This window comes from Sminthopsis crassicaudata, chromosome 1, assembly GCF_048593235.1.
Source record: "Sminthopsis crassicaudata isolate SCR6 chromosome 1, ASM4859323v1, whole genome shotgun sequence".
NCBI classification, from domain to species: Eukaryota; Metazoa; Chordata; class Mammalia; order Dasyuromorphia; family Dasyuridae; genus Sminthopsis; species Sminthopsis crassicaudata.
The window spans coordinates 709,764,511-709,790,960 of record NC_133617.1 but is presented as its reverse complement, the minus strand read 5'-3'; positions in this window follow the sequence as shown (position 1 = coordinate 709,790,960).

Here is a 26,450-nt window from a genome sequence, read left to right as displayed (position 1 = left end):
GCATACCCTTTGACCCAGCTGTGCTACTACTGGGCTTATATCCTAAGGAAATACTAAAGAAGGAAAAGGGACTTGGATGTGCCAAAATGTTTGTGGCAGCCCTTTTTGTAGTGTCTAGAAACTGGAAAATGAATGGATGCCCATCAATTGGAGAATAGTTAGGTAAATTATGGTTTATGAATGTTATGGAATATTATTGTTCTGTAAGAAATGACCAACATGATGAATCCAGAGAGGTGGGGAGATTTACATCAACTGATGCTGAGTGAAATGAGCAGAACAAGGAGATCATTATACACTTCAACAATGATACTGTATGAGGATATATTCTAATGGAAGTGGATAGCTTCAACAAAGAGAAGACCTAATCCAATTCCAATTGATCAATGATGGACAGAATCAGCTATACCCAGAAAAAGAACACTGGGAAATGAGTGTAAACTGTTAGCATTTTTTGTTTTTCTCCCCAGATTATTTTTACCTTCTGAATCCAATTCTTCCTTTGCAAAAAAAATGGTTCTGCACATATATATTGTACCTAGGATATAATATAACATATTTAATATGTATGGCATTGCCTGCCCTTTAGGGGAGGGGGTGAAGGGAAGGAAGTAAAAATTCAGAACAGAAGGGAGTCCTAGGGATAATGTTGTAAAAAAAAAAATACCTATGCATATGTACTTTCAAAAAAGAGTTATAATTATAAAATTAATTTAAAAAAATACTAATCTAGGGGAAGGGATAAAGGGAAGGAAGAGAGAAAAAAAATTTCAATTATAAGATTTTGCAAGGGTGAATGTTGAAAACTACTTATGCATATGTTTTGAAAATAAAAAAAAAAAAAACTTTAAAAATTAAAAAAAAACCCTGACTAAATGTAATGAGAAAATGTATAAATGTCAAACATAACCTATAAGTTTTTTTTTAATTCTCTCAGTATTTTCTTAAAAGACTTTTATCCTACCAATAAGACATATATTTTATTGATACAAAAATCTTAAATAAAATATTAGTAGAAAGATTACAAAAAAGAAATCATCCCCAGGATAATACACCATGACCAAACAGGATTTTACCAAAAATGTAGGGATGCTTCAATTTTAGGAAAGCTATTAACATAATTGTGTGATGACCACATTATCTCCCTGGATACCTTAGAATCAGCTGGAGTCAGGATAAGCAAAAGTTTTTATTCTTGGGCTTTAGCGGTAAAATTCAAGGGGATGGACACAGAATCTCTGAGACCTCACCTCTTCGTCTTCTGCCCAGAATTGACTCTGGCTAGTCTCACTCCACCCCCTAGTCTCTCCTACTATTCTCTGTATACACCAAATGATTGGGCTAGCACAGGATAGTGGGAAGGGCCATTTTCCAAGCATGTTCTTATAGAGTATTGTCCAATAGGTAATAAGCCTCAAGTGCTGGATTTTCCAACCTCAGTGCATTAATTCAAGAGTTTCAGTCCATTACATAATTGACTATATCAATAACCAAATTGACAAAAATAATATGATCATCTTAATAGATGCAGAAAAAAACATTTGATAAAATCAAAACACCCATTCCTGTTTAAAACAATAGAGAGCATAGGAATAAATTAATTTTTCCTTAAAATAGTCAGTATTAAAACTATTAATAAGCATCATATGTAATGGTGATAAACTGGAACCATTCCCAGTAAAATCAAGAGTGAAACAAGGTTGCCTACTATCATCATCACTATTTAATATTGTGTTAGAAATGCTAGCTTCAGCAATAAGGGATGAAAATCAGATTAAAGGAATTAGAATAGGTAATGAGGAAACCAAATTATCACTCTTTGCAGATGACATGATGGTATACTTAGAGAACCCCAGAGATTCTGATAAAAAGCTATTAGAAATAATGCACAAGTTTAGCAAGGTTTCAGGATAAAAAATAAATACACATAGATCATCAGCATTTTTCTACATAACTAATAAATCCAACAGCTAGAGATAAAAAGAAAAAATCCATTTAAATATAACTGTAGATTATATAAAATAATTGGGAATCTAAATACTAAGGCAAAGTCAGGAAATATATGAAGAAAATTAAAAAACACTTTCCACAAAAATAAAGTCAGATAAAAACATTTGGGAAAATATTAGGTGCTCTTGGATAAGTTGAGTGAATATAATAAATGTTAGGATTACCAGGTGAGAACTCAGGTTGTCTGGACAGTGACAAGGTGAGAACTCATTGGTTGAAGTAATGTTTCCAAGAAGCCCTTGTGTTATCCCATGCCCAATCTCTGGGAGGATAAAAGAAGAGCAGCATTGGTCTGAGAGAATGGACTCTGGGTAAGGTCTTGACTCCAGGCAGGATGAAAGGAGACCAGTCTGATTTGAGAAAGGACAAGAGTTGGAGGAGATTCAGAGCTCCCAAGAAACCTGCACACAGAAGAAAAGATTTTACTGATCTCCTCCCAGGGAAGGATTATAATTGAGCAGACTACCAGACCCTCACAATTCAAGAACATTAAAAATCAGCGCCCAATGTGGGGCAAGGACTTTTCCTTATCCTGACTTATTCTGAGCCTTTCAGTGGAGCTAGCCCAGACCTTCACAATTTGGTGCCCGAACAGGGACAGACATGGTCCTGATTCCAGTGGAAAAGCCTCCCATCCAGATCTCAGTATCTCTGACCCGAACTGTGAGTAACAAGGAAACTTTGTTAAAGATTAAGTGAGCATGCTAATAGATAAATAAGAAACTTAACTTGTTAAGGGCTAAACCAGCAATCTCTTATAGCTGAAATGGGGCAGATGTTAGCTAAAGACAATCCCTTGACCTCAGCTGACTCAGCCCCAGCCCCAGCAGCAGCCTCAGCTCCACCCCCATTCAGGAGTGGTACTATAGAGAATATAATTAAGATAATTGAGGAGCAGAGTTTACTTGTAACCTGGGTAGAGATTGCTAAACTCTTGGCTGCATTAAGACACACATCCCCTTGGTTCTTAGAGGAAGAAATGATAGATGTAGTTAAATGGAAGTTAGTGGGATTTGAAATGAAAGAATTTCATGCAAAAAATGGGCCTTGTTCAATTTCTGCAGAGGTATTTTATATCTACAACATAGTTCAATTAGCCTTAAACTATCAAGCAAGTTGTAGGAAAAGAAAAACTTTTAAAAATGAACAGAGAAGGAAGTGTGAGGGAAAAAAGGAAAGATCAAGATCTTGGCCTAGAGCAAGAGGATTTAAATGAGGAATTAGGGTATGATTCTCTTGAAGAAGCTTCAACCCTGCCTAGAGAGCAGATTATTGACAGGCCCACATCAACTCCACCTTCAGAGATGGAGGAAGAAGGAGGAGGGGAAGAGGCAGAAACACCAACAAAATTGCCTGTGAAGCAGCCTAAGCCTATGACAAGATTAGAAAAAGCATTGATTAAAGCTAAGAGAGAAGGACAGGATATAAGTGATTTTATACATGCATATCCTGTGATTGAAGAGATTGACTCTGTAGGTCAAAAAAGGAGAAGATATGCACCTTTAGATTTGAATAAAATTAACGATTTGAAAAAAGATTGTACCCTTTATGAGGCTACATCAGCTTATATTAAAATGTTACTAGATGGTTTGTCTTATGAAGTCCTAACCCCGAATGATTGGAAATCCATAGCAAGGACATGCCTGGAACCTGGAGAAAATTTGCTATGGCTTGCGGAGTTTCATGAATTATGTAAAATTCAAGTCAGATACAATTTGGAAATAGGAGTTAACACACAATTCACCTTTGAGCACTTAGCTGGTGAAGGTCAGTATGGAGAGAATTCAGAAAAGATTAATTATACCATGACAATATATGAGCAAATTGCTAAGGCTGCAATAAAAGCTTGGGGTGTCCTCCCTGGACAGAAAGATCTGGGAGAGGCTTTCACTAAAATAGAGCAAGGTCCCAATGAATCTTTTGCGGATTTTGTGGGACATTTGCAAACTGCTGTCAAAATAACTATTGGAGAAAATGCAGCTACAGAAATAATGACCAGACATCTGGCTAAGGAAAATGCCAATGAGATTTGCAAAAGAACTATATGGGGATTAGACAAAGATGCTCCTTTAGAGGAGATCATAAGATGCTGTGCTACAGTTGGAACCAATGCTTTTTACACCTGGAAAATGATGACTGTGGAAAAACAGGGTGTCTCCTGGCAAGGGCCTTCTAGAGAAACTCGGTGATGTTTTCAATGTGGAAAAATTGGGCATCTAAGAGCTCAGTGTAGATACGGAGATAAAGTGAGAAGACAGGGTGAGAGAATACCTAAAATTCCATGTCCAAAATGTCAAAAGGGCCTCCACTGGGCCTCAGGATGTAGATTGACCCAGGGAAATGACAGGCGGGGCCCAGCTTCAGCCCCCCAAGTGGGACATGATGGCAGCCGAGGTTACATCCAGAGGCAATCAGATGGAAGAAAGGGATTGAAATTAGGAAAAATAGAGTTGTGTGCAGTAGAGACTACTGAGGTACTCCCTAGAGAAGTGAAATCTGTTCCTGTTAAGCCTATGGATCCTTTGCCTCTAGGCATAGTAGGCTTGACAATTTCACATTCTGAGAGTGCCTACAAAACAGTGTCCATCCATACACTGATGTGGGAAACTCGAGAACGTGTAGCTAATATCCCAGTCACTAACACAGGTAGACAACGTGTAATTTATCAACCAAGAGAAGTAGTAGCATCAGGCTTATTGTTACGTACCCCTAATAAGCAACCTGGTGATAGTCGCCTAGATTCTGACTCCGATGAACAAAATCCAGGAATATATTGGACAGCAGCTGTGACAGCTGACTGGCCTATGCTTACTATTTATATAAATGGAATACCATTTGAAGGATTGGTAGACACAGGTGCAGATTGTACAGTTATTAGAGGTGTCAATTAGCCCAGTCACTGGCCAAAGATTAAGGCAGACACTTGCATGTCTGGGGTAGGAGAATCAATAGCAGCAGAAATTAGTGCTAGGCCTTTGAAATGGATATTTGAAGGAGAAACAGGAGTTTTTACTCCTTTTTTGGTTGAAAAAACCCCCATCAATCTGTGGGGAAGAGACATTTTACAGCAGATAGGATTACAAAAAAGCACTTTGGCTTTTTAGGCAGGGCTGCTGTTGAAGGCCTACCTGCACTTTCACTGGTTCCTATTCAGTGGAAGACTGATTCACCAGTGTGGGTAGAACAGTGGCCCTTAAGAAGTGATAAAATTCAGGCCTTATTAGACCTAGTGAATGAACAACTTGACCAAGGACACTTGCGGCCTTCTCTAAGTCCTTGGAATTCCCCAGTATTTGTTGTGAAAAAGAAATCTGGGAAATGGAGGATGTTAACTGATCTAAAAAGAGTAAATGAACAGATGGAAACTATGGAAACTCTTCAGCCTGGACTTCCATCTCCTACTCAATTGCCAAGAGAATGGCCTCTATGGGTTATAGACATTAAGGATTGTTTCTATTCTATCCCTCTAGATAAGGAGGATTTGAAAAGATTTGCTTTTTCAGTGCCTAGTGTTAATTTGGCTGAGCCTTATAAAAGATATGAATGGACAGTTTTGCCACAGGGAATGAAAAACAGCCCTACTATGTGCCAAATGTATGTTGCTGCTGCTCTTGCTCCAGTAAGAAAAGCTTTTCTAAAAGTAATATTGTTACATTATATGGATGATATTTTGGGATGTGCACCTGAGGAACAAATGTTAGAAGCATGTCTAGAAAAGACTATGGAAACACTAAAGTACTACAAACTGCATATAGTTACAGAAACAATTCAAAGATATGCTCCTTTTCAATATTTAGGATATGAAATATATCCTAAGACACTCACAGTACAAAAGCTTTCTTTAAGAACAGAGAAGTTGAACACTTTAAATGATTTTCAAAAATTAATAGGAGATATCCAATGGATGCATCCAGTGTTAGGCTTAACTACCAATCAACTACAACCTCTATATGACATTTTAAGGGGAGACAGTGCTTTAAATTCACCACGTCAGCTTACAAAAGAAGCACAAGAGGCTTTGAGAGAAGTTGAACTGGCTTCAGAATTGAAATTGCCAATGTGGTTGAAAGAGTCACTCAAAAACCCTTGGAAATATCAGTTTTTGCTACAAAAGAGGCACCTTCATCAAGGAGACAGTGTGATTGAGTGGGTGAACCTCCCAGCACAAACAGAACAAAGCCTTACTCCTTACTCAGTGCTTGTGGCTAGGATTTTATTAAAGGCTATTAAGAGAGTAATACAATTATCTGGAATAAGTCCTGAAAAAATATACACATTCTATACTAACACACAAATTAATGTATGCTGTGAGACCATCCCAGAATGGCAAATTTTATTGGCCACCGCTCCAAATTTTGCACATGGATCTCCATTAAAGATAACCAGGCTACTACATAATTGGCGATGGATTTTTGAAGAAAAGGTTTCTAAGGTTCCTCTTAAAGGACCAACAATCTTTACAGATCCCTCCAAAGAAAATATTTGTGCTGTATACTCTCATAATTTAACCATAAAGAGAGTAGTCAGGACTCCTTTTCAGTCCACTCAACAGAATGAATTATTTGCTATCATGCTAGCTCTTACTTATTACCTAGGAGACATAAATATAATTACTGATTCAGCCTATTCAGTAGGTGTAGTACAAAGAATTGCCACAGCCCAAATAAAATTTACAGCCTCTAATATTTATCAGCTCTTTAAGGAACTTCAAGAGCAAGTGAGAAAACATCCAGGCAAGATTTATATCTTGCATGTCCACTCACATAGTGGACTTCCAGGTACTATTTTTGATGGAAATTCAAAGGCAGATAGCCTTCTAACCATGTTAGACAGTAGTCCTTTATTTCAGGAAGCACAAGAATCATCAGGCTGCTCGAGCTTTACGTTTACAACTTGGAATCACAAGAGAGGAATCTAGGAGCATAATAAAAAGCTGTACAGCTTGTCTTCCTTTTCACGCTCCTACACTCCCTCCAGGGAAGAGTCCTCGTGGTTTGAGACCCAATGAAATCTGGCAAATGGATGTGACCCACTATAAATCTTTTGGTCATCTGTCTTTCATCCACGTGGTAGTAGATACCTTTTCAGGATTCACTTTTGCATTGCCAACAGCAAAAGAGACAGCCCGAGTGGTCACTGAATTCCTTATCCAAGCATTTACAATTATGTGTGTGCCACAAGAAATAAAAAACAGAAAATGGACCTGTATATAGTTCTAAACATTTTGCGCACTTCTGTGTGCAGTATAAGATATTACACATTGCTGGAATACCTTTTAATCCGCAAGGTCAGGCAATAGTAGAGAGAAGAAACAGAGACATTAAGATACTCCTCCAAAAACAAAAGAAAAGTGGGAGCCACAGGTAGCCCTAGGGAACTTCTAAATTTAGTTGTCTATATCATTAATTTTCTAATTTTTGACAAAGATGGATTGGCTCTGGCAGACAGGTTTTATAACCCACCAGAAGGGCAGTGTCCAGTGCGAGCAGCTCCACTGTCCTTAGATAATCACTAGGTTATGTGGAGAGACCCAGAAAGTGGTGAATAGAAAAGACCAGATAGGTTAACTTCCTGGGGGAGAAGGTTTGCTTGTATTTCTTCAGATGGAGAAGGAATCAGATGGGTGCCAATGAGTTGTATTCACCTTGTCATCAGAGAGAGACAGAAAAAGAGAAAGACCTCAAAACAAAGGAAAAAATCTAAGAAACATCTGACACTGAAAGAGCATGGCTAATAAGAAGACTGTTAAAGAACTTTAAAACCAGCAGGAATCACTGGACTTCCTAACACAAGATGAGACTAATGGACAATGGACTTATGGACATTTATAAATTTTCAATTTATGATTATTTGATCATGTTATTTGTTATATACTTCTAGCATGTATTATGTTACTATGTTACTATGTGCTTATGTAATTTATGTAATTATGTGTAATACCTCCCATATTGATGGATTTATGTTTCAAGGTCTTGACTACCCTATGTTCTAAATCAAAAGAAAGGGGGAGATGTTAGGATTACCAGATGAGAATTCAGGTTGTCTGGACAGTGACAAGGTGAGAACTCAGGTTGTCTGGACAGTGACAAGGTGAGAATTTAGGTTGACTTGATAGTTCTCTGGCTCAGACCTTTAGTACAGGCCTTTAAAGGGAATTTACACCTTAAGGAATTCTAGGAGGAGCAAGCTCATTGGTTGAAGTAATGTTTCTCAGAAAACATTCTGTTATCCCACGCCCATTCTCTGGGAGGATAAAAGAAGGGCAGCATTGGGTCTGAGAGAATGGACTCTGGGATAAAGTCTTGACGCCAGGAAGGCTGAAAGGAAACCAGTCTGATTTGAGAAAGGACAAGAGTTGGAGGAGATTCAGAGCTCCCAAGAAATCTGCGCACAGAGGAAAATATTTTACAGATCTCCTCTCAGAGAAGGATTAAAATTGAGCAGACTACCAGACCCTCACAATTCAAGAACATTACAAATAAAGATGGCAATACTCTGTAATACTCCCTATCTATTTATTTAATGCTATACCAGGCCCACAAGAAACTATTTTAATGAACTAGAAAAATAACAACAAAATTCATCTGGAAGAACAAAAGGTCAATAATTTCAAGGGACCTAATGAGAAAAAAAAAATCAAATGAAGGCAGTCTAGCTATACCCGATCTAAAAGTATATTAAAAAGTAGTAGACACCAAAACCATTTGGTATTGGCTAACAAATAGACCAGTTGGTCAGGATAATATTTTAGGTTCGCCAGACAAAAGAGTAACTATCTAGTGTTTGAAAAAGCCAAAGACCCCAACTCTTAAGATAAGAATTCACTATTTGACAAAAACTGGTGGGAAAATTGAAACTAGTATGGCAGAAAGTAGGCATTGACCCACATTTAACCCAATACACTAAGATAAGGTCAAAATGAGTTCATGATCTAAGCATAAAGAATGAGAATATAAATAAATTATAAGAACATAGAATAGTTTATCTCTCAGACCTGAGGTGGAGGAAGAAATTTGTGACCAAAGAAGAACAAGAAATCATTATTGATCACAAAATAGAAAATTTTGATTATATCAAATTAAAAGGCTTTTGTACAAACAAAACTAATTCAGACAAGATTAGAAGGCAAGGAATAAACCGAGAAAACATCTTTAAAGTTAAAGGTCTTGATAAAGGCCTCATTTCCAAATATATATATAGAGAGAATTGACTCTAATTTATAAGAAATCAAGCCATTCTCCAATTGATAAATGGTCAAAGGATATGAACAGACAAATTTCAGATGATGAAATTGAAACTATTTCTACCCATATGAATAGGTGTTCCAAATCATTATTGATAAGAGAAATACAAATTAAGACAACTCTGAGAAACCACTATATACATGTCAGATTGGCTAGAATGACAGGAAAAGATAAAGATGAATTTTGGAGGGGATGTGGGGAAAATGAAACACTGATGCATTGTTGGTGGTGTTGTAAATGGATCTAACTATTCTGGAGAGCAGTTTCAAATTGTGCTCAAAAAGTTGTCAAACTGTGAATACCCTTTGACCCAGAAGTGTTAATAACGGTCTTATATCCCAAAGAGATATTAAAGAAGGGAAAGGGACATGTATGTGCAAAAATGCTTGTGGCAGCCCTTTTTGTATTGGCTAGAAACTGGAAATTGAATGAATGCCCATCAATTGGAGAATAGCTGGGTAAATTATGATATATGAATGTTATGGAATATTATTATTTTGTAAGAAATGACCAATAGGATAAAGACAGAGAGGCTTGGAGAGGCTTACATGAACTGATTCTAAGTCAAATGAGCAGAAACAGGAGATCATTATACACTTCAACCACAATATTATATGAGGATCAATTCTGATGGAAGTGGCTGTCTTAAACAATGAGAGGATCCAAATCATTCCAATTGATCAGTAATGAACAGAACCAGCTACACCCAACAAAAGAACATTGGCAAATGATTGTGGACCATAACATATTATTTACACTCTTTCTGTTATTGTTTGCTTGCATTTCTGCTTTTATACCCAGGATATTTTTACCTTCTTTCTAAATTCTATTTTTCTTGTGTAGCAAGACAACTGTAAAAATATATATTATATATATATATATATATATGTTAAAGAATATGTTAAATACAATATATATACACATGTATATATTGTATTTAACATAGACTTTAACATAATTAACATGTATCAGACTACATGCTATCTAGGCTAGGGGGTGGGGGTAAGGAGGAGAAAAATTGGAACAAAAGTTTTTGCAAGGGTCAGTGCTGAAAAATTACCCATGCATATGTGTTGTCAATAAAAGCTATAACAAAAAAGGCATATGTTTTATAAAAAAGATTTAAAATCCAATTTTAAAGTAAATTTAATATAGTCTATTTTAATAATGGAAGATAATGGGAGAGTTGAAAATGGTAAGAGGAAGAACCACTCACATATGTTCCTTTAAGTATCTAGAAATATACATATGTCTATGCATTTTGGTCCATCATCCCATTCCCATTCTGATACCCTTTCTCCTCTGTTATAAGGAAATTTAGCCTTCTTTTCCTTACCTAACTTATGAAGTGTGAAATAGATAGAGGAAGCTTTATGGAATTATGAGAGTCAAGGAAAATCTGAAAAGATAAAATAATTGAAAATTAATTTTCTGAAGAATTATTATTATTATTATCTAATTTATATATCCATGGTGATTTTGCATTATCCTACTTACCTATTAGAAAATATGAACTTTGTACAGGCATGTAGATTAGTATACAGACTGTAAATCATATCTAAAGTATATGTGCCAAAACACTCCAGAATGTAGGGAGTATAATCTCATATCAAAACTATTTTATATTCTAAATAAAAAAGGATATTTCTAAAATGTAAATTGCTGACATTTGCCAATATATTTCCAAAATGTCATTGTAACCAGAGGGAATTTGTCTATGAATGTTGCAGAAAAATTCAAATCATGAATTCATTCCTTTAAGTAGCTCCAAGATAAATTTATTTTTTTAATTGTTGGACCTAAAAATTCAAATTATACTGTGAGCAAGAAAAACAAGATACTGTTTTGATTTTAAATGCCCAATGATAAATGTGGATGGTGGATTTGAAGTATTTCATTGGTAATCACTTTTTGCAATCTTTCAAATTTATTTGTATAAATAATCATACCAGTTCATGTTATAGAATCCAAATGAAGATCTAGGTCGTATGGTGGATAGAGCTTTGACCTCATACTTAAAAAAACAACTTACTTCAAATTTAGCTTCAGAAATTTACTACTTTTGTGATCCTGGTTAAAACATTTAAGTTCTGCCTCCTTGAGTTATCTCATCTTTAAAATGAGGGTTATAATAATGTCTAACTCTCAGACTTCTTATGAGGGTTAATTGAAATAATATTTAATAAAGCATTTAGAATACAACCTGATACAAAGTAGTCTCTTAATAAAAGTTTCTTTCCTTACAAGAGAACAGTGCTGCCTGTGTCTTAGTTGTGCAATATTTGGAAAGTTATTTCCATTGTTGAATCTGCAAAATGAGAATACTTATACAACTTGTGTTAATGTATCATCCCAGAAACTAGTACAATAAATGAGGAATGAATGAATGAATGAGTCTAGATTTGTGATCTTGAGCAATTAAATTAAGCCTCTTCAAATTTTAGTTGTCTCCCCTTTCAAATTAGTGAGTTGGATTAAATTATTTTAAAGTCCCTTTCCTAGGCTTTAATGATGTAGATCAAGGTTGGGGATTCTTTCATTGAACAATAGTATCTCAAAATTAAAAAGAACTGCAGAGATCAAAATGAGACAGAATCTCCACCATAATAGTTGATGAATAAATATTCAGACTCCATATGAATATCTCCAGAGAAAGGGAAGACCCCTCAATAAAAAAGGGGAATTTGTTTTTTTTTTCCTTGCATTTAGCTCAAATATGTTTTTTGTGAGTTTTATTGCTGCTCCTAATTATACTTTGTAGATCCAATTTTGTCATTTTTACTCCTTTTCCAAAAAAAAAAAAAATCCTTTCAAAACCTTTAAAACACCTCTAAGATTATTCTGTTTCAAGTTTTTGAAATGATGTTATTGAGAAGGAACAAACAATTAATGGTTGTAGAGAATCCAATAACCAACATGATATCTGATGAGGACAGATAATAGAAAGATGACTACCCCATTCCTCCTTTTTTTTGTTAGGCTAATTGTAAAGATTTGCTTAGTTTTTCTGGTATCCATATTACACTACTACTTCATTTTGAGCTTGTAGTACATGAAAACTTCCAATGTATTTTTGCTGAAGATATGGTCTCATTCTGACTGTTACATATGGTAATGTATGCAGTTGATTTTTTGTACCAAAGGGTATACCAAATGGTGTCTATTTTTTCCCATTGAATTTCATCTTATTTGATTTGAATCACTTTTCTGTGCTGTCAAACCCTTTTGGATTCTGACTCAATCATTTCATGTATTAGTTATCCTCAAAGCTTTTTGCCATTGAACATTTGATAAGCATGCAATATGTGACTTCAATCAAGAAATCAATAAAATGTTGAATTGAATGGGAACAAGGGAATAATTTTAGGGCATTCTGCCAATATAGTCATCTAGAATGTGATTTTCCATCTGACCTCTAAGGATAATATAAGATTATTTTGTATAATGTCACAATCAAATGGAGGAATATTATCTATCCAGAGTTTGCAAGATCTATTATTCTGGCTCGTGTGGGCTAATCACTTCATTGATGCAAGAAACTGTTTGCAAAGAAACTATTTCACTATGACATATTAACAACCACCCTATCTCTTGGTCATAGAATGCTGCCTGAGGGACAGAGAAAGTAAATGACTTTCCCACAGTTATATAATCAATATGTCAAAAGCAAGACTTGAGCAAGTCTTCCATACTATATCAGTATTCTATCAACTACACTATATTATGTAACTTCTTATTAGTTTAATAAAAATATCAAAAAAAAAGAAAGAAATGAGGCTCATCTGGCATAACTATTTATTGGTGAAACCATGCCAGTTAATTAACTTCATAAGTATAATGTAATGACAGAAAAGATAAACTTTTTTTTTGTTTTTCTGAAAAAAGTCTGGATGTTTTAGGTTATTCTGAGGTCAATATGAGTCAAAGCTATAGACAATGGTAGCTGAAAACAAACAAACAAACAATGTTATCTTAACCTAGAAGAACACATAAAGTCCACTACAAAAACTATATTCATCCTTCACTGATTAGACTTTGTACTTCACTCTAGGTCAAACATATCTAGAGTATTCTATTCTATCTTATGCATGACACTGTTGGAAAGAACTTGAACATCTAATTATCTGAAGAATAGTAACCAGGATTAAAACATACACTTACACAAAACAAACAAACAAAAATTTGACATCATGATATATGAAAGTTACTTGCAGAAGTGCAGAAGATAGGCAATTTTGTTCCAAGAAAGTGCAGAATAAAATGGATCAGATTATAGAGCAGTAGATTGATAAATTGAAAGTATCTAAGAGATTATCCAGTCCAGAGGTATCTAACACCTGGCCTGAGAACCTCATTGCAAAATGAACATTCCCAAATGTAATCTGAAATATATTAAAATTGTAGGAAATTCAGAAATTTCTGAATTTCTAAATTCTGCAGGTATCTTCATTATGATGTAGTTACCCTTTTACATAAGTTTGATTATATCACTGACATTATCTACTCCCTTAGTTTAAAGATGGGGAAACTGTAGTACAAGTAGATTAAATTACTTCCTCAAGTTCACATAATCAGGAAATTATAGGGGCAAGATAGGAAACTAAGTATATTGAATCTCAAGTCTTTTCTTTTTTCCCATACATGATAGCTGTTTTTAAATATCTGAAAGACCATCATAAAATAGAAATGTTAAGTTTATTCTACATATCCCCTACAGGACAAAAGCAAAAAAAAAAAGGAATTGTATCATCACTCAATAAACATGTCTTAAGCATCCAATCTGTGCTAGACTTTCTAACAATTACAGTTATATACAAGTTGGATGGACTTCTCTGAGAAACAATCTGGTTCCCACCCAAGGGAGCTCTTCAAATTGTTGCTGAAAAATCTTTTTCCACTTCTTTTATAGAGGGATCTATTTTTCAGGTTAAAGTCTGAATTCCTTTATAGCTGTGATTCTATTATTCTGAAAAACTTTTAATTTACTCATTAACTTCCAGTCTTTAATGGGCCATCATATTTTTCTAGCCTACAATTATATTTTTCCAACCTCAAATATCACAAAACTAACTTTGTTTCTCTTCAAGTTTTCTGTCTTACCCTCAAAATACTTTTATTTATATTTTTCAAGAAGCACTGCATTCTTCATGAGAACCTGAAAAATCAAGAAGAATTGCCCTATATTTTTTGATTTATCCCCTAACAAAGAAACCATTTGGTACACTCAATTTAATTCCTCAGTACTGACAGAAACAGTGTACTCTCACAAGATTACTGAAATTGTCCCTTTGCCATGCTAGCTTAAATCCCCAGTCTTCATTTATTTCCGACAGAAACTCTTATTGCATGAAAAAATTTTCTGTTAGCTAGGTTAAAAGCTCAATAGCTAGAGAGGGGGACCTTTGAGAGATTCTATATGTACCAAGATTCGGTTTTTCTCATCATAGGTTTCTAACTTTAGATTACTGCTCATCTTTGATTCATAATTAGGAGATCAGTGCCAACTTCTGTTGCAAAGAAGAAACTTCTTTTAGTTGTCTATTTGCTTTTTGTGTGTGTTTATGAGATCATTAGCAGAAATGTATCATATAAACCTTGCCACTTCTGACTTTAGTATATCTTTTTCTTGTTCTTTTGTTAGTGTTTCACTCAAAGAAATGGCAAGGTTCTTGATCAAATAATCCAGAAAGCCTGGAGGAACAATAAATTGGAAATTGAGAAAAATCTGCTCAGTATGTAGCCTACTGAAGCAATTTCTGATTGTATTAATGTGAAAAATTCCAGTCAAGATGTCCAAATAATTCGGTACCCTCTAGATTTCCCTTTAATCTTGAGACCTAGCACCATTTTTGTTGTCTTGCTGCAAGTAAAGGATGTATTAATGATTTTTTTTAACTTTTCTTCATTGCTTCACTTCTAACTAAAGCATATATAGCAAAGCAATTTAAAAAGTCAGTGTGATTCCAGACCAATTCCTTCTCAAATAGTTAGGCAGGGAATACTTGCTCATTAGAGGACTAATATGTTGAGATTCTGGATTACAAGAGAGGAAAATGTCTATTAGAATAAGGGGTTTGTGAGTTTTTCCTAAAAGGAAAATAAGCTCTTAGATATCCCAAACATAAATATGTCCCCCCCTTCCTATTAATACCCATTCCATTTTGGTTAAAGTACTGACTAACTTTTTCCCCCTGAATATTCTGTAATTTTATGTAGCTTGAAGATCCCATTGACTGGTAAATTAATCACAGAGTGACATAGATTCTAGTCATAGACACCATTAACATTCTCATGACAGAACCAGTAGGGAGTCAATATAATAAAGGTCAAGAGAAAAGATACTCAAGTTCCCTCAATATCATTATGGGAAAATGTGAATATTCTTTTGTGCTTAATGTCTAGAACATTTAATTCCTGCCCCAGACACTAGTTATAAAACAGGAAGCAAAGCACTTAACCTTTCTGAGGCTCATGTTTTTTTTTTTTTTTTTTTTTTTTTTTTTTTTTGTTGTTGTTTTTTTTGGTTTTGGGGTTTTGTTTTGTTTTTGTTGCTGTTGTTATTTGTTTTTTAAGAGAGATAACAGCATATTCCTTAGAGATCATATTGTTGACATGATGTACATTAAGGACTTTTCTCAATTATACATCTTTTTGATCATTAGTTTTCATTTTTGTTATTTTTAGTTTATCTTATTCTGCTCATTATTTGTATTCAATGATAATAGGATATTTTTAAAGCATTGGACCTATTTGCTAACATTGTATAATTTTTTTAATGTTTAACATTCTGGGAATTACTATATAGGATGAAGATAATATTAAAAGGAGTAATGCTAATTGTCATTATGTTCATCATTATTATAATCCTCTCATTCTCCTATTTTTCAAAGCAGTTCAGATGGCAATGGTTCTGGAAGAAGGTGTTATTATTCTTATTGTATTTTTAGCTAAATGATGAGAATGATGAATGGAATGATCAGAATATGTAACCAAATACCACATATCATGAATGATTATTATTTCTCTGTGACCCTACTTTCCATCCAAACCATGTAGTAAAATTGTTTATTGTTTCTCTCAGAATATAATCACCTATCTACTGTTTCTCTTCTCTGTAAGCTTTAACTCTATTACCTATAGCCTGATTTCTTTTTCATCATTTTTCAAGGGAGGTAACAGATGTAAAATACTTTCCAAACCTTAATTCATTATATAAATGATAGCTATTCTTAATATCATTATTGCTATTATTACTTTTTTTTTAATCTTGTAAGCACCATCTCCCCAAAAGACTCTAAATTCAATTAACTCTTCATTGTGGTATATCCCTGCTATTTACTCTGGGGAAAGAGGCTGAAGTGAGATAAATTATTTCCCCAGGCAATTTAGAAACTCATCTATCAGTTTCTATTCACTCATCTCCTGGATTCTCTTGCCTTCATTTCAAATTTCTGCTTGCTCAAAATCATACAACTTTGCCACAGTCAAATCTGCATCCAAATTATTAATCAGATATAAAAGTGTCAAAGTGAAAGTTAGGATATCTTTTGAAAACGGTATTTGATTAGGTTACTTACTCAGAAATATTTAGTTGTACTCAATTTTGTAATTGGTTTTAAGAAGCCCTTTGACGGAGAGGATTGTCTCTTTGCCTAACATATTGAAATCAAAACTGAATATATTAACTTCCAGAGTCAAGATGGTAGAGTAAGCAATGTTGCTGAAACACTCTCATATTCACCTCTGGGCAATCATAAAATAGCAATACAAAAGGGGTCCTGGAGTATCAGAATCAGCAAAGAGACGGGGTAAAACAATCTTTTAATTCAGGAAATTTGGAAGATAAGAGTCAAGCCCCCATCACAGCAAATCCTCAGGAGATATTGAGCTATAGCCAATGACTAAAATGAAGCATAGTGCATGCATGTGCGTGCACACATGCACACACACACACACACACACACACACACGCATGCACACACACAAACACACATATCCCAAGTGCTTTGATAAAAATCACAGGAATATGCAGAATCCAAACCCAGAAATCACCACATGCTCTTGTATAGCCCCAGTTAATCATGCAATAACCCTGGGGAAACAGAAACACTGTACACAGCCTCAGTATAAGCCAGACACTATGATAAGGACCTTAGGTCAGCATCAGGAAAGCTGGAAGAACCCTACAGCCTCCAGTAGTGTCAGCCACCCATTATGGCAATCCTTCAGCCAACAACATATAGAAGGATCTCTTGTGGGCCTCAAGGCAACATCAGTGCAGCACTGGGTAAACAGCAAGGGCCAAGCACTTAAAGCTTGATTCAGTAATCCTTTCACCCCTGGAGAAAAGTTTAAATTCAAAAATAGAAAAACGCCCTCATCAAAAAAAAAAAAAAAAAAAAAAAAAAAAAAAAAAGAACAAACAGCAAATAATGAATCTAACTCTAAGAAGTTATTATGTGACTGGGAAGATCAAGACACAAACTCAGGAGAGAATCACAAGGTCAAAACACCCATTGCCAAAACCTCAAAGATAAATTGGAAGTGGTCTCAAGACCAGAAAGAATTCATGAAAGAGATCAAAAAGAGCTTAGAGAGCATAAAAGAGATACAGAAGAAAAAAGGGGAAAGAAATGAAAGTGAGAAAAGAGAATTATGGGGTAGAAAATCAAAAGCTTGGAAAACTTCTTTCAAAGTAGAATTGACCAAATAGAAAATGTGATACACAGTCCACTAAGCAAAACAATTCCTAAAAGATTAAAATTAACCAATGGAAAAGAAAATATAAAACCTATTAAAGGAATGCAATACCTCAAAAGTTAGAATTGGACAAGTGAACACTAAAGACTTTATGAAACAAAATAAAAATCAATCAAACAAAATAATAATGAAAAAATAAAATAAATTACTGAATATCTTATGGGAAAAATAACTGACTTGGAAAATAGATGCAGAAGAGACGAACTCAACATCTTTGGACTATCTAAAATTTATAATCAAAAGGACAACAGGGATGGAATTTTTAAAGAAATTATCAGGAAAAATTGCCCTGATGCCCTGGAGCCAGATATCAAAATAGGCATTAAAAGAACCCACCTCAGAAAAGAGATCCTAACATTAAAAAATAAAAATAAAAACCTCTAAGGCACATTGTAGCCAAATTATATAACTAAAAGGTCAAAGAAAGAAATACTATGACCAACCAGAAATAAATAGTTCAAATATCAAGGAATCACAATCAGGACTACATAGGACCTGGTGGCTGAAACATAGGAAACAAAGAAAATTACAGGTCAATTTATATAATGAATGTTAATGAATATTGAAATAACATACTAAGAAGGTAATCACAATGATGGCCGTTATCACAATTATTTCTCAATATAGTAGTAGAAATGTTAGCTTTAGTAATGAGAAGAAAAGGAAATCTAAAGAATTAGAATAGACAAAAGGGAAAAAATTATATTTATTTGCACAGGGACATGATTTTATACTTAGAAGGTTCTAGAGGAACAACTAAAATTTACTTTAAATAATTAAAAACTTTAGCAAAGTTGCATGAAATAGGATAAACTTCCATAATTTTTCTGAATTTTTATACCAAAGGAGCTAATGGCAAAATACAAAGGAAGGTGACCTAGCAATATGAAATCTAAAACTATATAATGAAGGAGAATCATCAAATCTATCTGACTAAGAAATAGAGTGGTGAATTACGGGAATAGATCTGGTATACAAGACACTGTAATAAATAACAAAAGAAACCTAGTATTTGATAAAATGCCAAAACCCCAACTTTTGAGATAGGAGTTCAGTATTTGACAAAAACTGTTGGGAAGACAAGAAAACCACAGGACACAGATGAGGTATAGACCACATCACACACCATATATCATGATTAAAATGGGTGCATGGTTTAGACATAATGGACAATAATTTGATCATAATCAAATTAGAGAGCAAGGAGTAATCTGCCTATCAGAACTATGGGAATGGGACAAATTCATGATAAAACAAGAGACAGAGAAGATTACACAATGCTTTTGAACAAACAAACCCAATGCAACCAATATTAGAAGAAAAATAGAAAGTTGGAAAACAATGTTTATAGTGTCTCTGATAAAGGTCTCTTGTCTCAGATATATAGAGAAGTGATTCAAATTTGTAAGAATTCAAGCCATTCCCCAACTGATAAAAAAAGGTCAAAGGATTTTAACAGCTTTTTATGCTCTAAATTACTTTTGATTAGAGAAATGCAAATTAAACCAGTTCTGAGATATCACCTCATTCCTTTCAGATAAAACAATATGACAAAAGGAAAGAGACAATGTGGGAATACTGAGACACCAACACACTGTTGGTGGCATTGTGAATTATTCTGGGGAATAATTTGGAACTATAACCAAAGAGCAATTGCATATATCCTTTCACCTAGCAATAGCACTACTAGGTCTGTATTCCAATAAGATCATTAAGATGAGAAAGGGATATATATGTACACAAATAGTTATGGCCATGCTTTTCATTGCAGGAAAATATTAGAAATTAAGAGGATGTCCATCAATTGGGGAATGGATAAATAAGTTATGGTATATGAATGTAATGGAATACTCTTATGCAATTAGAAATGATAAATTAGAAAAACCTGGAAAGACTTACATGAACTGATGCAGAATGAAATGAGCATAACCAGCAAAAGTTTGTATACAATATTAGTAACATCATGAGATAATCAACTATGATTTCCTTAGCTCTTCTTAGCAACAAAATGATCCAAGTCAAAAAGCTCTCATAAAGAAAATACTATCTGTAACTAGATAAAGAATAGATTGATTTGGAATGTAGATAAAAACATACATATTTTGTCATTTATTTCATTCTTTCTGGTGTTTTTCCTTTTGATTTATTTCTTCTTTGACAACTTTGATTAGTATAGAAACATAGTTTACAATATTATATATATATATATATATAATACATATATATATATATATGTATATATATATATATATATATATATATATATATATATATATATATATATTCTATCAAAGTACCTATCATCTTTGAAAGGGGAAAGGAAAGCACAGGAGAAGAAGAAAAATTTGGAATTCAAAATCTCATAAAAATGAATGCTTAACATTCCCTTGAAATATAACTGAAAAAAATTCTGTTAAAAATTAAAAAAAAAAAACTAAATATATCAATAAGAGCTTTACTGTAATTCTTCAACTAAGTGACTTAGCTTGATATTTTTCAACAAATAAAGTATTTTTTCTCAAAATTTATTTGAGGAATTGTGTTTTAATCACAAGACACTATGAAAATCTCTTCAGATAGATATTTCAAATATAAACTAATACTACTGCAACCCTCTCATTTTATATATATGAAGTGAGTCTGAGAAAATTAAGTGACTTGGTAACAGTCAAACAAGTAGTCTAGATCTAGATCTAGATCTAGGATTCCAATATAAAATCTGGAATTCTTTCCATCACTATAGAATAGTAACAACAATATCAATAATAGCATCATATTTTATTAAGCAATTTAGAGTTTACAAAGAGCTATTTATTTATTTATTCATTAATTCATTTACTTATTTATTTATTCCTTATGTGAGCCTGACAGCCATCCTGTAAAGTATACAATTACAGATATTACTATAATTTGAATTCATAGATGTGAAAAGATTAAATGACTTCTTCTGGGTTATTTATTCATTTAGAAATAATTTATTAATTACGTGTTGGGTGCCCAGACCTGTGCTAGGCAATGGCAATAAAAGAGCAAAAAAGAATTAGCCCTTGTTCTTCAGAAGCATAAATTTTATGTTGGATAAAAAAGACATAGAAAAAGAAAATTTAACACATAAATAAAGTAGATGACAATAAAAGCTAATATTTTTAGAAAACTTTAATATTCCATTTAACTCATGGAGAAACTGATTCAAAAAAACACATGAGGTTAGTGTACATGACTATATCTGAACTCAGATCAAAGTAATTTCCAGAAGTGATGGGACAATGTGTTTTTCAACTCTAAAAAGACTACTTAAAAAGAAAAAAAAGCAAAACAATGATGAAAAATATGTCTAATGTTATGGAATATTACTTATTCTTTTAAGTTATTGTGTTAGATCCCATGATATTTAAAAGAAATAATAATGCATGACATGCTAAGATATGCTGGCCAATTCTTATTTCATATAATCAAATTATATTGGTTATTGCTTATAAACTTATTAGTGTCATTGAAAGCCAAATTTCCTTCTGTCTTTTAAAGTAATTTTATTTTCTAAAATATTTTATTTATAGTCAGGCAATTATCCAAGTACTAACTAAGTTACATATTAATTTTAAGTGATAAAACATGAGTTGAAGAGCTACAATGAACATAGAGTTCAATCCCCTAATTTTACACCTGAGGACACTAAACCCCAGAAATGTTAAATGACTTTCTAGTAGTCCAGCAGAAAATTATCAAAAAAGTTGAGATCTGAAACTATGCCCTTAATCTCCAAATCAAATCTTCTTTCTTTTTTTCATTTTTTTAAAATTTTAGACATATTCACTATTTATTTTAGAGGGTTTATAAATGTTTGGAGAATTTTATTTTTTTTAATAGTTTTTATTTAACAGATATATGCATGGGTAAATTTACAGTATTGACAATTGCCAAACCTTTTGTTCTAATTTTTCCCCTCCTTCCTCCCTCCCCAGATGGCAGGTTGACCAATACATATTAAATATGTTAAAGTATAAATTAAATACAATATGTGTATACATCTCCAAACAGTTGTTTTGCTGTACAAAAAGAATCGGAATTTGAATAGTGTAAAATTAGCCAGTGAAGGAAATCAAAAATGCAGGCAGACAAAAATAGAGGGATTAGAAATTCTATGTAGTGTTTCATAGTCATCTCCCAGAGTTGTTTTGCTGGGTGTAGCTGGTTCAGTTCATTACTGTTCTATTGAAATTAATTTGGTTCATCTCATTGTTGAAGATGGCCACATCCATCAGAATTGATCATCATATAGTATTCTTGTTGAAGTTTATAATGATCTCTTGGTCCTGCTCATTTCAATCAGCATCAGTTCATGTAAGTCTCTCCAGGCCTTTCTGAAATCATTCTGTTGGTTATTTCTTACAGAACAATAATATTCCATAATATTCATATACCACAATTTATTCAGTCATTCTCCAATTGATGGGTATCCACTTAGTTTTCAGTTTCTGGCCACTAGAAAGAGGGCTGCCACAAACATTCTTGCAAATACAGGTCCCTTTCCCTTCTTTAAGATCTGTTTGGGAGATAAGCCCAGTATAGCACTGCTGGATCAAAGATGTATGCACAGTTTGATAACTTTTTGGGCACAATTCGGTTGCTTTCCAGAATGACCAGATGTATACGCAACTCCACCAACAATGTATCAGTGTTTTCCTGGTTTCCTACATTCCCCCCCCCCAACATTCCGCATTATCTTTCACTGTTATTCTAGCCAATCTGGCAGGTATGTAGTGGTATCTCAGAATTGTCTTAATTTGCATTTCTCTTGGGATATCTTTTCATATGGCTAGAAATAGTTTCAATTTATTCATCTGAGAATTGTCTGTTCATATCCTTTGACCATTTATCAATTGGAAAATGGCTTGATTTCTTAAAAATTAGAGTCAATTCTCTATATATTTTGGAAATAAGGCCTTCATCAGAGCCTTTGAATGTAAACATGTTTTCCCTGGTCATTGCTTCCCCTATAATCTTATCTGCATTAGTTTTGTTTGTACAAAACATCAATTTGATGTAATCAAAGTTTTCTATTTTGAGATCAACAATGATCTCTAGTTCTTCTTAGGACATAAATTCATTCCTCTTGCACTTGTCTGAGAGGGAAACTATCCCATGTTCCTCCAATTTATTTATAATCTCATTCTTTATGTCTAGCTCATGAACCCATTTTGACCTAATTTTGGTGTATGGTGTTAAGTGTGGGTCAATGCCTAGCCTCTGCCATATTAATTTCCAATCTTCCCAGCAATTTTTGTCAAACATTGAGTTCTTATCCCAAAAACTGGGTCCCTGGGATTGTCAAACACTAGATTATTAAAGTTACTGATTATTTTGTCCATTGGAACTAACCTATTCCGTTGATCAACTAGTCTATTTCTTAGCCAATACCAAATGGTAACCACTGCTTTATAATGTAATTTTAGATCTGGTACAGCTAGGCCACCTTTATTTGATTTTTTCCATTAATTCCCTTGAAATTTTTGACCTTTTGTTTTTCCATATGAATATTGTTGTTAATTTTTCTAGGCCTTTAAAATAGTTTTTTGGAAGTCAGATTGGTATAGTCAAATCTTCTTTCTATACAGCAGTTTCAAATCCAAATAAAAATGGGAGTCATATAATTACTTAAAAATTCCCTGTGATTTAGAAAACAACATACTGATATGCTGTTCTATTGTATAACTTTGTTAAATATTTCCTAATGCCATTTTAATCTGGTTCAGGATGTTACTCAGAAGTGTTGCTGGTTGTGGGATGTGTATTTGACACTTTTTCTCTAACTATATTGTACTTATTTATAGAAATATAGCTTTCTTAAGGGTTCTAGTTACTTTAAGCAGACTCTTCACAGAGGTAATTTAAAATAATCCTTTTACTGTAGAAACTGAGGCCCAGATTGTAAACAGGACTTGCCTAAAATTTCATGTATTCTCTATAGCTTTTCTCTTCATCATTTCAATTAGAAGTATGATATTAATTAATTTTTTTAAAATTTACTTTGTATGATCTCCTTCTCTCTATCTCCAACTAATTTTCCACTTCCTGTCATAAAACCCATACTCTTGATATCCTAGATTGAGTGTTCTTTGGTCACTAGGTTAATTGTCCATGAGTAGAAACTAGAGCCCAAGTAATGGAAAAAGTACAAGTATTCAAATCACATGGAGAGCCACTTATCTTATTATCCATGATTCCCTAAACTCTCTAGCATCCAGAATGTTTTAGAGATGTAAAGATGAAAGGAAGAATTCATGGGATTTTTTAGCAATATACTTTTCTCTAATTTTCTCAGGTCTCTATCTGTTCCCTCTTTATTTTAAATGACCAGCAGTCTTGATGTGAGGCATGAAATTCTAAAGTAAGTTTTCAAGTCAGTAGGAAAAGATATTATTTCTACTTCTGGTGGGAAGATCGTCATCAGCATGCTTACTCTTTTCATTATCCCTATTCCTACTTTCTTCATCAGCATCATCCTTGCCTATTTCTTCCTTCTGTAGTCCCACTTTTACTACAACTATTATTATTTCCCTTAATGCAACTACTCTTTTTGAGCTTCCATTTCATCACACTACTAACCCATCTCTTCCTAAGTCCATCTCCTTCATCTTCCTCCTTCTCCTCTTACTATAAACATTAATCCTATCAATCCTCTTTTTCTCCTCTTACTAAGATGATGATAACAACAATAAAGACAATGATAATGATGATGATGACAGTGACTGTTACTACTGCAGCTATACCTAAGACTATCACCATTACTTGTCTCATTCCCCCTTCTACTCTTATTAATCCTATTCCTACTATTGCTACTTTTAGTATTATTTTCATAACTACAATTATTAGTCTTATTTTTGTTATTAATGACTTTTATGACCACATCTATTATTTCACAGGTGTAATGAACTGTATAATGAACTTCCTGTGAGCAAAAACTCTTTATCAATGCTGATCAGCAACTGCTCTGCAACTTAGAATCTTAGAATATTTTTTGTTGGCACAGAAAATTGATGTGATTTATCCCAGTTCACAAAATAGTATACGTTGGAAGAATGAATTTTTCTGGCTCTGATGTCAACTCTTAAATCATTGTGCAATCTCATGGATCTTTCTATCATATTACCATAATGTCAAGTGGAATCAATGAATATAAGATGCTAAGTATATGTCAAGTAAAGACAGAGGCTGAAATCTTTCAAGCTAAAACTTGAAGGTCATACTGAGTGACCAGACACAGACAGTACTTTAAAATGTCATAATATCCTCACGTCAAGATACAGTACACATAAAACTACCAAGGAGAAAATTGACAATGTTTTTCAAGAGATTTACTGGCAATACTAAAGCCAAAGCTGAATAAGAACACATTTAAATGAATCGACAATTGTGTGATACTAATATTTATATATACTTTCAGTCCTGTAAAATGGATTATGAAATATTTATGTATGTTATAAGAGGTTATGGGGGGATTCCTCTTGATCATGGCTTGCTTAAATGACTGTTGAGGTTTCTTCTAACTTTGAAATTCTGAGTGATTTTCCGGTTATATGTTTAGCATTCAGTGTGGCATCTGGCATATCATAGGTACCTTATAAATGTTTATTCACTGACTGTTTGGAAAGTATCTTAATAAATCCTTTTCACACATTAAGGAAATATTGCATGCCTTGCCCTATATTAAAAGATGATGTTTTTCCTGACCTAAAAGAGAAAAGAGAACTGATAAATGATTTTATTTCAAACAAAATAATTTTTTAAAACTGTACAGAAATAGGTTTTGAACAAGCAAAAATCATTTCACCAAGTAATAGGGTTTATACTAATTATACACACATACATGCATATATACACATATTGTGTATATGTATATGCATAGATATTTGTATGTATATAAGCACATGTGTGAATACATGTATAACATACTTATATCTCCACATATGTAAACACATATGTATTTATATAGATAGATACATATACATGTCTTCCAAATCATTGATATAAACTCAATCAATACTAATTCACTTAGGAAACATCAAACCAATGGAGTCCTGTTGATTTGTTTGAAAACATGGAAAAGTTCATAATAGGAATTCAGTTTTAGATCATCACTAAAAGGAATTACAAAGGGATTATCCTTAAGGATCCCACTACTTGCTGATCAATGTTGATTAGGTAAAATTTGCTATATATCACTGCCAGCTGCCCAAAATTAGCACCAACGAAAACCCCAGCAAATCATACCCTGTTGGCAAGGATTCTACAACAGAAGTTTGTTTGTTTGTTTTTTTCATAAACTGACAGATGATAAATCCCCATGATGCAATTACAGATCTCAACATACTCTTGAGAATCCAACACATAAATAGCATTGGTACTAAGTCATTATTGTAGACAGAAGTATTGTCT